Source organism: Lathyrus oleraceus, chromosome 6 (genome assembly GCF_024323335.1).
Source record: "Lathyrus oleraceus cultivar Zhongwan6 chromosome 6, CAAS_Psat_ZW6_1.0, whole genome shotgun sequence".
Taxonomy (NCBI): Eukaryota; Viridiplantae; Streptophyta; class Magnoliopsida; order Fabales; family Fabaceae; genus Lathyrus; species Lathyrus oleraceus.
The window spans coordinates 249,310,681-249,323,555 of NC_066584.1; the positions used below are offsets into that span (position 1 = coordinate 249,310,681).

Consider the following 12,875-nt stretch of genomic DNA (forward strand, 5'->3'; position numbering starts at 1 on the left):
AGGCAAAGCAATTAAAAGGAAGTATCAATAGCACTTCAAATAGCAGCAAGTCCTGAAGTGCGAAACATCAGAGGTTCCCCAAGCAGTTAACCCTTCAATTGAAGAGTGTTTGTCCTCCCTCAATTGAAGAGGTCACCTTCTCTGAAAACACGAGGTTTGACCTTCTTATCAAAAGTTTTCTTCATTCTCTGCTGATATAACTGACCATGACACATGGCAGTCAATCTCTTCTCTTTTATAAAATTCAATTGATCAAACCTGGTCTGACACCATTCAGCCTCAGTCAACTTGGCTTCCATGAGCACACGCAACGAAGGAATCTCAACCTCTACTGGGAGCACTGCTTCCATACCATATACAAGAGAAAAAGGGGTTGCCCCTGTTGAAGTGCAGATGGATGTACGATACCCATGCAAAGTAAACGGGAGCATCTCATGCCAATCCTTATATGTGACAACCATCTTCTGAATAATCTTCTTAATGTTCTTGTTTGCAGCTTCAACAACCCCATTCATCTTAGGTCTGTAGGGAGAAGAATTATGATGTGCAATCTTAAAATCTTTGCAAAGAGCTTCCACCATATTTTTATTCAAGTTCGATCCATTATCAGTAATGATCTTACTTGGCATACCATAACGGTATATAATCTGATTCTTGATAAACCTTACAACAACTTGCTTGGTTACATTTGCATACGATGCCGCTTCAACCCATTTGGTGAAGTAGTCAATTGCCACCAAAACGAAACGATGTCCATTCGAAGCTTTGGGTTCAATCATCCCAATCATATCAATTCCCCACATGGAGAATGGCCATGGGGAAGAAATAACATTCAATAGTGTCGGAGGAACATGAATCTTATCAGAATAAGTTTGACACTTGTGGTACTTCTTCAGAAACTTGCAACAGTCAGATTCCATCGTCAGCCAATAGTAACCTGCTCGCAACATCTTCTTCTCCATTGCATGTCCATTGGAATGAGTACCAAAGGAACCTTCATGCACTTCAATCATCAACAGGTCTACTTCGTGTCTATCCACGCATCTGAGCAAAATCATGTCGAAGTTTCTCTTGTACAATATATCACCATTCAAGTAGATATTACCGGCTAACCTTCTCAACGTCTTCTTATCCTTCAAAGATGCCCCAGGTGGGTAAATCTGACTTTGGAGGAAACTTTTGATGTCATAATACCACGGTTTCTCGTCTTTGACTTCTTCAACAACAAACACATGAGCTGGCCTATCAAGACACATCACAGACAAATTGGGAACTTCATTCCAATACTTCACTACAATCATTGACGCCAACGTTGCAAGAGCATCTGCCATCTGGTTTTCATCTCGAGGGATATGATGAAACTCAACCTTTATAAAGAAAGTTGAAATCCTCCTTGCATAATATCTATATGGTGTTAAACCGGGTTGATTCGTCTCCCAATCACCTTTGATCTGATTCACAACCAAAGCTAAATCTCCATAGACATCGAGAAGCTTGATTATGAGATCAATGGCCTCTTCAAAGTAAAGTAAAGTAGTGAATAGTCTCACCCTCGATCAAGAGCCTATATTGATCCGTTTGGAAGGAAGATCTCCTCCTGAGGCCACGGTCCAGACAGAAGTCAATATCCATCAAGGTGTAGCTGCAGTAAGACGTCAAGTGAAATAGTCTTCTATCAAGTCCCAGGGCGGAAGCTATATGATTCAACGTGCTTCCAACGTGTATAGGGCTCACAGCGGAGTGAGCATTAAGATAGAGACTCTCAATCAGGAAAGCTCCGCAATCTACTGGGCGTGACTGAGTGGTACAGTACATGAAGAAGATCTCTTCAGCACTTATATGCGTATCAGGGTCACTCTTCCCCAAGAAGGTGTGGGAAATAATCATCTGAAAGTATCTGAAAGCAGGATTGTGAATCTTGTTGGAGATTTGGGTGGAAGGGTTAGGGCTACCTCCAGACGTAATGTCACTCAAAAACTTCTCAACATCTCGGCTCAGGAAATAGCTCATGGGGAGCTCAGATGAAGCATCATAAGCAGTCTGAAATCCAAGTAAGTCACCGAAACGCTTGTGGTTGAAGGTGTATTCTGCCCCAAACAACCTGAAATTAATGTATCCATCATCACTAGCGTGACCAACATAGGGCTCGTAGGTCAGCGAGCTCAAGAACTCCAAAGTGAGGTTCCTGTAAGTCACATGCATCGCATTAGTATATTCATCCCATTGCAACTGATTGCACAAATGCATGACACTAGGCTCAATGCCTAATGCCTCCATGCAGCTCGAATCAGGATATCTGGTGGGCAGCATTGGACGCTGGGAAAGCATGGTGTAGCGCTGCTCTTGAACTGTGTCACGAAAGATTAATGGTGTAGTGTCACAATTTTCCATCCTGAAAAGTTAGGTTAAAAATAGAGGACACCTGAAATCGCAAATATTAAAACTGTTAGTCTAAACATAGATATACATATATATAAAACAACTAAAAGTATAAATTGAAATAGTAAAAGTAAAGGAAAAGAAATCATGGGTTGCCTCCCATGCAGCGCTTGTTTAACGTCATTAGCTTGACGATTCAGACTTTATAAATTAGAGGTAGGAACTGGAGGGTCGATCAGATTTTGGTCATGGCATTATGTTCGGATGTCACCTCCTTGGTATTGCTTCAGTCTTTGTCCATTTACCACAAACGGATTACAGGAATTATTCCGGATTTCAACTGCTCCAGATTTTAGGATTTCGGAAACCTCAAAGGGGCCTGTCCATCTTGAACGCAGCTTACCTGGAAAAAGTTGTAATCTCGAATTGAAGAGGAGAACAGAGTCGCCTATATTAAATTCCTTTTTCACAATCCTTTTGTCATGCCATGCTTTGGTTCTTTCTTTGTATATAACGACATTCTCATAAGCGTTTTGGCAGAGTTCCTCCAATTTGTGGATATCAAGGATTCGCTTCTTGCCAGATGTTAGGTAATCCAAATTCAGGGTCTTGATGGCCCAATATGCCTTGTGCTTAAGTTCAAAAGGTAAGTGGCATGACTTCCCCTAGACCAATTGGTATGGTGTAGTTCCAATATGGGTTTTGTAAGCAGTTCTGTAAGCCCACAGTGCTTCTGTTAGCTTTTCAGACCAATCTTTTCTGGATATTGAAACAGTTTTCTCCAAGATTTGCTTAATCTCTCTGTTAGATACTTCCACTTGACCATTAGTCTGGGGGTGATATGGTGTTGCTACTCTGTGTTTTACTCCATATTTCCTTAAGACTTTATCAAATATCCGGGATATAAAATGTGATCCACCATCACTTATGACAAGTCGTGGTACTCCAAATCTGGGAAAAAAATTATTCTTGAACATCTAGATGACTACTATTATGTCATTGGTGGGTGCGGCTATAGCTTCTATCCATTTGGACACATAGTCAACGGCTACCAAAATGTACTTGTTTCCCAACGAAGATGGAAAAGGTCCCATGAAATCAATACCCCAAACGTCAAATAGTTCTACTTCTTGGATGTTCTTCAAAGGCATTTTGTCATGTCTTGAGATGTTCCCAACCCGCTGGCACCGGTCACATTGGACAATATAAGTATGGACATCATGCCATAGTGTTGGCCAATAAAGACCAACTTGAAGGATCTTAGTGTATGTCTTTGATGTGCTTGAATGTCCACCATAGGGCGAAGAGGGACAATGCTCTATGATATTTCTGACTTCTTCTTCCGGGATGCAACGTCGGAAGATGTTATCCGTTCCTCTTTTGAAAAGGAGTGGTTCGTCCCAATAGAAATGTCTTATATCTTTAAAGAACTTCTTCTTCTGTTGATAGTTGAGGTCAGGTGGTATGATATCAGCGGCTAGATAGTTCACAAAATCAGCGTACCATGGTACTCTACTAATTTCTGAAACTGTCCCAAGGTTGTCTCCATCAGGTTCAAGGGGAACAGTATCTAACTTAGTTATCAATTTGTCATAGGTGAAATCATCATTTATAGGTAAATTTTCTGGCTTCAAATGCTATAGTCCGGAAAGATGGTCAGCAACTACGTTTTCTGTTCCTTTTTTGTCTCTAATATCTAAGTTGAATTCTTGTAGCAAAAGGATCCCTCTGAGTAATCTAGGTTTTGCATCCTTTTTGCTTAGAAGGTAACGTATAGCAGCACAGTCTGTATAGACTATAATATTAGATCCTACAAGATAAGACCTAAATTTATCGATCGTGAAAACTACAGCTAGGAGTTCCTTCTCTATTGTTGTATAATTTAATTGAGCAGCATCAAGGGTTCTACTAGCATAATATATTACATGTAGATTCTTATCTTTTCTTTGCCCTAAAACAGCTCCTATAGCGAAATTGCTAGCATCACACATTATTTCGAAGGCTTTAGTCCAATCCGGAGGTTGTAAAAGGGGTGCTGAAATTAGCGCTTGTTTTAATTGATTAAAGGCTTTGATGCATTTTTCATCAAAAATTAATTCAATGCCTTTCATCAGAAGGCCGGTCAGGGGTTTTATTATTTTAGAGAAATCTTTGATGAAGCGTCGGTAGAAACCGGCGTGTCCAAGAAAAATACGGACTTCTCTAACTGTCTTAGGATGTTTAAGGTTTTCTATGACTTCTATCTTTGCTTTGTCGAGCTCAATGCCTCTTTCAGATATTATATATCCTAACACTATCTCTTTTTTAACCATAAAGTGGCACTTCTCCCAGTTTAACACAAGGTTTACTTCAATGCATCTCTCTAGTATTTTCTCGAGGTTAATGAGGCAGTCTTTATAGTCTAACCCACACACCGAGAAATAATCCATGAATACTTCCGTAATTCCGTCGAGATAATCTGTGAAGATTGACATCATACAAAATTGGAAACTAGCTGGCGCATTACAGAGTCCAAACGACATTCTTCTGTAAGCAAATGTTCCGTAAGGACAGGTAAAGGTTGTTTTCTCTTGATCCTCGGGGTGTATGGGTATTTGGAAAAATCCAGAATATCCATCCCGATAACAAAAGTAAGAGTGTCTGGCAAGACTCTCAAGCATTTGATCTATGAATGGAAGGGGGAAATGGTCTTTCCTAGTTGCCTTATTGAGCTTCCTATAATCTATGCACATACGCCATCCGCCTTTTATGCGTTTAGCTACATGCTCACCCTTCTCGTTCTGCATGAATGTGATGCCTCCCTTTTTGGGTACCATATTTACATGATTTACCCATTTACTATCGAAAATCTGATAGATTATACCAGCTTCCAGCAGTTTAAGGACTTCCTTCTTTGCCACCTCACTCATCACATGGTTGATTCTTCTCTGATGTTCTCTGGAAGGTTTTGAATCCTCCTCTAGCGAGATCTTATGCATACACACGGATGGGCTAATACCTTTTAAATCAAAGATGTTGTACCCTAAGGCAGAGGGGTATCTTCTTAAAACATTCAAGAGTCGATTCGTCTCGTCTTGGTTTAAGGTGGCACTAACTATTACTGGGCGGTTTATTTCTTTATCCAAAAACTCATATCTTAGGTTCTTGGGTAGTTCCTTAAGTTCTTGAGCTGGTTTTTGAGAATTTGTTGAAAGGTCTGGAGTAAGATCCAAACATTCGTTAGTGTGAGGTTTCGTTTCCTCTAGCTCGTCATCCTTTTCATTCGGGTTTGAAAGTGGTTCGATCTTAGGTTCTCCTTATTCAAATTCCCTTATGCATTCATCTATGATATCGATCGCATAACATACGTCTCCTAGAATTGGTGCCATCAGGAATTTTGAAAGAATGAACTCGATCTTTTCATCCCCTACTTCGAAAGTTAATTTTCCTCTTTTAACATCTATTATAGCTCTGGCTGTTGACAAGAATGGTCTACCTAAAAGGATAGGGATATCGTCGTCTTCCTTGATATCCATGACCACAATGTTTGTTGGGATATAGAGTTGACCGATCCTAACTGGAATGTCTTCTAAAATGCCTACAGGATACTTAACAGACCTATCGGCTAATTGGAGGGACATCTTAGTTGGTTGTAATTCTCCCAAGTTTAACCTTTTACATACAGCTAAGGGCATTAAACTCGCACTAGCGCCTAAGTCTAGGAAAGCTTTGTCGATCACATGACTCCCTAAAATGCAAGGTATAGAAAAACTACCAGGGTCTTTCTCCTTCTTAGCAAATTTATCCTCGGAAATAAAGTTGCATTCCAAGGGTTTTGGATCGTCAAACCTACGCTTGTTGGTCAAGATGTCTTTGAGAAATTTGGCGTAAGACGGAATTTGGGTGATGGCTTTGGTAAAAGTAATCTCTACATGAAGCTTCTCTATCACTTTTATAAATTTTTGGTATTGGTTGTTGATTTTGGTTTGTTTAAGCCTTTGCGAATATGGGATTGGTGGTTTGTACGGGGGTGGTGGTTTGTAAGTTTTATCCTTGGCTTCTCCTTCTTGGTCGGTTTGTTTTTCGGGTTCCACCAGTTCCTCTTCTTGGTTGGTAGGTATATTTCCTTTAGAAGTTTTGGACTCTCTCATTGCTGGGTTATGAGGCCCTTCGTAAGCGGTCCCACTTCGTAACGAGATAACGTTAGCTTGCCCTCGAGGGTTTGGTTGAGGTTGTCCAGGGGATTATCCTCCAGGTGTAGTTTGTGGGGCTTAGTTTTGTGCTACCTGGAAGATATGGGTTTCAAGCATCTTGTTGTGAGTGATTATCTGATCAACCTTGGTTCCTAATTGCGTTATCAGTTCGTTTACGTGAATGTTTTGGTTTAGGAATTCTTTGTTTTGTTGAGTCTGGCCCGATATAAAGCTCTTCATGAGCTTCTCAAGGTTAGGCTTCTGGGGCACAACTTGCATAGGTTGATTTGGTTTTTGGGCTTGATAACCTTGTGGTCTTTTAGGTACATAATTTTGGATGGGGTTCTGGTTTTTATAGGAAAAATTTGGATGATTCTTTCATCCAGGATTGTAAGTGTTTGAAAATGGATTACCTTGGGCGTAATTCACTTGGTCGGTGTTCAGGTCGTTCAAAAGGTTACATTCTGCCGATTCGTGTCCTTTAGATCCACAGAGTTTGCACTCTGTCTGGACTACCGTTGCGGTGTTAGTGTTTGTAGACATATGTTCGATCTTAAGGGCTAAAGCGTCCATTTTCGCCTGCATCATGTCCAGAGAGCTTATCTCATGTATTCCATCTTGGGTCTCCTTTTTCTCCAATGATGCTCGTTCAGTTCCCCATTGGTAATGGTTTTGGGCCATATCCTCAATTAGGTCACAAGCTTCAGGGTAAGGTTTGTTCATCAGCGTGCCACCTACGGCAGCGTCGATGCTCATCTTGGTGTTATGATGGAGTCCATTGTAGAAGGTATGGACGATCAGCCATTTTTCTAGGCCATGGTGTGGACAGACTCTTAATAGCTATTTATATCTCTCCCAAGCTTCAAAGAGGGATTCTCCTTGGTTTTGAGTAAATCTACTTATTTGGTTTCGAAGAACAACAGTCTTACTAGGGGGAAAATATCTAGCAAGGAATACTCTCCTAAGGTCTTCCAAGGTAGTTATTGAATTAGCTGGAAGTGAATCTAACCATGAACGAGCTCTATCCCTGAGGGAGAAAGGAAATAATCTCAAATAGATCGCATCAGGTGAAGCGTCGTTGGATTTAAAAGTGTCGGCCAGTTGGATAAAAACTTTTAAATGTTGATTTGGGTTCTCAGTAGCGAGACCCGGGAATTGGTTATGTTGCAGTAATTGCAACAAAGACGGTTTTAGTTCGAAATTATTGGCTGGAATGAGGGGGTTTACTATACTAGAACTAGGTTCCTCGTCAGAGGGTTGCGCAAATTCCTTAAGAGGTCTCTGGTCGCGATTCTCATCCATAGCTTTCTTAATTCTAATGAGTAAAAGGTGCGTACGAGTTTAACGTTCGGGTTCCGCTAAAGGATCTACTAAATTTTCGGTACTACGGGTTCTTCGCATTTACCGGCTAATAATGCCTTAGTCTATAGGTGTAACAACAGGGTACAAAATTTGACGAAGTTGGTCCCCGGAAACGGCGCCAAAAACTTGATTGGTGAATTCGCAAGTGCACGAATTGCGTCAGAGTAATATAAAAGAATATCGATCCCACAGAGACCAAATCGTCAATCTATCGATTACTATCGTTACGATGTTTATCTAAGACGGTATAAAAGAGATATTGATGTTGCAAAATAACGGTAAATAATAAATGCAGTGCAGATAAAGACCGGTTTGAACGTATATCATGTCGGCTAAGTGATTTTTCGATTGTCTAAATAGAATTACTTATGAGGCAATATTTTCTACTCTTGAAAAGAATCCATTTAACAGGAACTGTCGCTTTCGCGTATTCAGAACCGAGTTTACCCTTAAATTAAGGCCTTTTATTGTAACTTATAAAAGGTGCGCAGAACGCTAAAGTAGTAAACTTATTTTTAAGAAATAAGACTCATAAACTTAGTTGAAAAGTGATTTTGATTTGGAAAGTTTTACCCAAGGAGTTTCCTGATTTTAAATCTATCAACGCGTTCGAAAACAGTTTCAAAAATCGTTTTTCCTTAAAGTGATAAAATTTCCTAGTTAACTAAGCCAGGGTGCTTTCGCACTCCTTGAATAGTTAAAACTAACCAAGTTTGTTTTAGAAAACTCAAGTTAAAAATCAAAACAGCCTTTAAAGTATTTCTACAGATTCAATATGTGAAACATCTCTTTAACCGCGATCCTTACATTCTAACCTTTAAAAGATTTAGCCAGACATGGTAACACAAACAAACACAATGATATTGATCATGATGAAAAGTAGTTTTAGAGTGTGAGGCGTAAAGAACGAGTAAAGCGCGTAAAATAAATAAAATAAAGCATAGACAGAAATTAAATAAAGTAAAGCGTAGGCAGAAATTAAATAAAGTAAAGCGTAGACAGAAATTAAATAAAGTAAAGCGTGGACAGAAATAAAATAAAATAAAGCATAGACATAAATTAAATAAAAGCGATAAAATAAGAACTTGCTCCAAACAGAGGCTTTAAATCTAGTACAAGGACAATAAACCTCTGACTCTGAAGATAAAGACGACAACAACTCGAAGTGACCCAACTCAATCTCACTAAGGTGCGTTAACCCCCCGATGTGACAGATTACCGCTTTTACAGATGATAAATATAGTCTTAGTGTTGTAAACTAAGTTGGATGATTTAAAAATGAAATGGAACGAACTATTTATAGAGGATTTCAGCAGCTTGCAAAGACCATGGTGCCCCTCAACTTCTCCTTAGTGGGAACGTGGAATACAAAGGTGGCGTCCGCCATGTATGGAAATGGGTAAGATCATGGGAACATGGTGGTTACCTCCTGGTTGAGGGATGATGAGTCATGGCTTCTCCTATAGCGGCCGCCATGTGCAACGCCATAGGTACAATATTTGCTGAAAGACCCTAATTTTAGGTCTTTTTGCTTCGTTTCTTCTAAAAAGGTCCCGAAAGTGCTAAATATCTGAAAATAACATAAAAGAGAGCATAATACAAATAAAATGATAATAAAGTCCTAATAAACATGTGAAATTCGAGTCAAAAACACGGTGTGATTCAGTGTGATCAAATTCTCCCACACTTAAACCTTTGCTTGTCCTCAAGCAAAACTCTTTATAGCTTGTGCAAGAAAAACAATATCAACTAGAGTTAATTCAAGGCAAAAAGACTTATAAGTTCATTCAAGGAATGTATTGATAGGTACTAACGAATCGAACTAAGGATATTATAAGGACACTTCCCGCAAATGCGGTCATAGGCTTCGTTCCTATACAAATCAATCCACATTACCCCACCATACCTAGGCCTTCTTTTCGTTTTCTTCAAGTCCTTTTCATTCAGGTGCAATCACATTAAGCCCGTTATCCGTACAAACTCATAGTAAAGTGACCAGTTAGTGATTATGATCTTAAGCATGGGGCTCTGATACATAAGTTGGTGTAACCCCTTTATTTAACCCAATTTGCAGTTGTGGGGGATTGAATCGTAATCCACCCTACCAAGTTCAGCACCAGATACCTCTGAACCAACCAACAAATAGGCTTATTATTATTATTTTCTTCTGCATGTTTCGCATATGTCTTTATTTTGCTGGGTTAAATGACCGTGTGAGAGTCACCTAGCCCGGATTTTCATACGATTTGAGAACAAAGGAGGAACTTTTGTGATCATTCACTTATTTTCATCGGTCCCCTACGTAGAGCATGCTTAAGGCGGAGCTGACTGCAAGGATAAACTACTTAAGGACTTATTTGGAACAAAAATTAGGGCCACAGCATGTGGGGTATCGGGATCGACTCTTATAATCATGAAGCCTACGGTGTTAAGACAATACCGATTTTTAGAAAAAGTTTTCCCAAGTTTTTTACATCCCGTCATAAACCTGTCTTATAGCCTAAATATTCAAGATGCACTATTTTCTTTGCTCACAATTTTTTTTTGGTAAGGTTAAAGAAATGGGAGAAATATGGATACACTACACAGATGACTCGTCAAACACATGTTATTTTATTGAAAGGAAAAGCAAACAACTAAAGCAAACAAAACATACTACAAATATAAAGGAAAGCGATAAAAACAAAGGAAAGCGATAAAAAGCAATAGAAACCTCCTCCCACACTTAAACCGAACATTGTCCTCAATGTTTCGATATGAGATAGGGTAGGAGTAACTTGGAAGAGAGAGAGAGAGGGAGAACTATGGGTGATCACCGGTACCGTCACCGTCACCGCCCTGGTCAGGATGCCTGGGTCGACGACGTCTGCTACGAGTACTAAGTCCTTCTTACAACTGGCTAGCGCGGCCTAAGAGAGACTCTTGGGTGGCCTCGATAAGTGCGAAGTGACGCTCATTAGCCTGTCACTGGCGATGCTGCTCATTAGTGATCACAAGTAAGGACTCAGTGATAGTTCGATGTGCTTTCTCACTACGCTGCTGGGAAGCTACCATAAAACTCATATTATCTGTCAGTTGTTGGTTTATGGTATTCATAAGGGTCTCACGTCTTTCCTCACGAGCCAGGTGCTCGCGCCACATCTCCTCGATGATGTAAAAACCGGGAGTGGTACCTGGAAAATGGTCAGAGGAAGAAGGTGCAGTGTGTGCAGGTGATGCAGTAGGAATATCCTGAGCAGGTGACTGGTCGCACCGATCATACTCATCATCGGTCCCTTGCTCATCGTCCATAGGAACGTTAGGTGGAAAAGGACCGGTAAAAGGTGGAGCATCAAGATCATACATCCAGTTCCTTGGATTTCGCACATCTGTACACTGAGAGCAAGGTAAAACGACATTGGGTATAGCTACACCATGGATCATTAGGTGAAAACCACCTGCTCGCCGCACTTTGCATAATTTCATATCCTTTAAAAAATTTAAGTTAACGATGCGGTAAGGGAGTGGTTCCAAGGTGGCTAACTCAACGTTGAGATTTAACGCTCTAGCAATAGAAGTAATTAAACCACCAAAAGAGATGGTTCCTCCCTTTTTAAGAATGGCGGACATATGCGCAAGCATAAAAGGAACAGGATTGATCCTGCGATTAGTGAGGCAAACCTGTAAAAATAGCAACTCACGAGCATTTACTTTGTTAGAATTTTCCCGACCAAATCTAGTTCATGCCAAAAGGTATCGAAAAATACGTATGGTCGGGTTATGAATATTAGAAGCTAAAATTCCTTCAAAGGAAGTGACAGTCACATTTGATAATCTATTCCAAAAAGTAAATGCTTTGAGTGCCCATTCAGCATCTAAGGGCGTCTCACAGATGGCACCCTCACCGCAAGGTATACCTAACAAACCCGCTAAGGCATCGGTAGTGTACTCGTATTCCACATTAAACATTCTAAAACAAACGGTACCTATCGTGCTAGCAGTGTCAGGGTAAACTGTGTAAATTAGGGAACTAAAAAATTCTCTAGTCAGCCTATCATAGGTGGGTGCTTTACTAGCAAAAATATCGTGTAATCCTAAAGTATCAAGCATGTGGAAAACACTATGGTATGTTCCTAAAGTGTACAAGCAATCTTCGTCTACATACTTGGTAGCGAGGATTTCCCGAGATTGCAATTTTTGTAAACTCTTGTTTTGTCGCTCTCCGGGTTTTCCTCCACGAAGAATGATGTTGTTGAACTCCATTCCGGCCATTAACGGTGATTGAAGAGAAAAGTGGGTATTTATGGAAAGAATGAAAAATGGAGTTTTAGTGGGTTTTTGGTGGAGAGATGGATGAGTGAAGTTCGGAAATGATAATGGCTTGGAGTTAAAATGAGAAAGTTGGGATTTTTCGTGAACTTTGGTGGAGTTGGGAGGAGGAGAAATGGGTTTGGAGAGGTTGAAGAAGGTGAAAATGGTGAAATTAGGGATTATGTCACTTTAAAGTTTCAGACATCATGGCGCCCGCCATGGAGCTTATGGCGCCTGCCATGTCTTCGGAATTGGTTGGGCCGGATTTGGTCATTGCTTCTTGGGCCTCAACTTTTATCTTCATTTTTGTAAGAAGGGGGTGCACATAGGTTTCTATGGTATGCTGTTTTTTTTAATTTAAGCTTGACAAAACAAAATAAAATAAAACGAAATAAAATAGTAAAATGAGATAAAATGAAATAAAAAAAAATGGACATAAAAACATAATAATAGCAATGCATATATATATATATATATATATATATATATATATATATATATATATATATATATATATATATATATATATATATATATATATATATATATATATATATATATGAAGAGTTAGTAATAATTCACGAGTCAAGAGATCCTTGGAAAGAAAAAGCAAACATAAGGTCAAAAGGAACAATAAAAATAAGCATAAATAATAAATAACGGGAAATAGGA

At 39.6% G+C, this 12,875-nt stretch overlaps 1 non-coding gene across 1 annotated transcript; it reads left to right on the forward strand.

Annotated features, from left to right (window-relative positions):
• The first annotated feature begins 7,362 nt into the window (after positions 1-7,362).
• Positions 7,363-7,469, forward strand: LOC127099447 (small nucleolar RNA R71). The gene has a single exon (XR_007793947.1). It is a non-coding gene; the product is annotated as a small nucleolar RNA R71 (small nucleolar RNA).
• Positions 7,470-12,875: the final 5,406 nt, after the last annotated feature.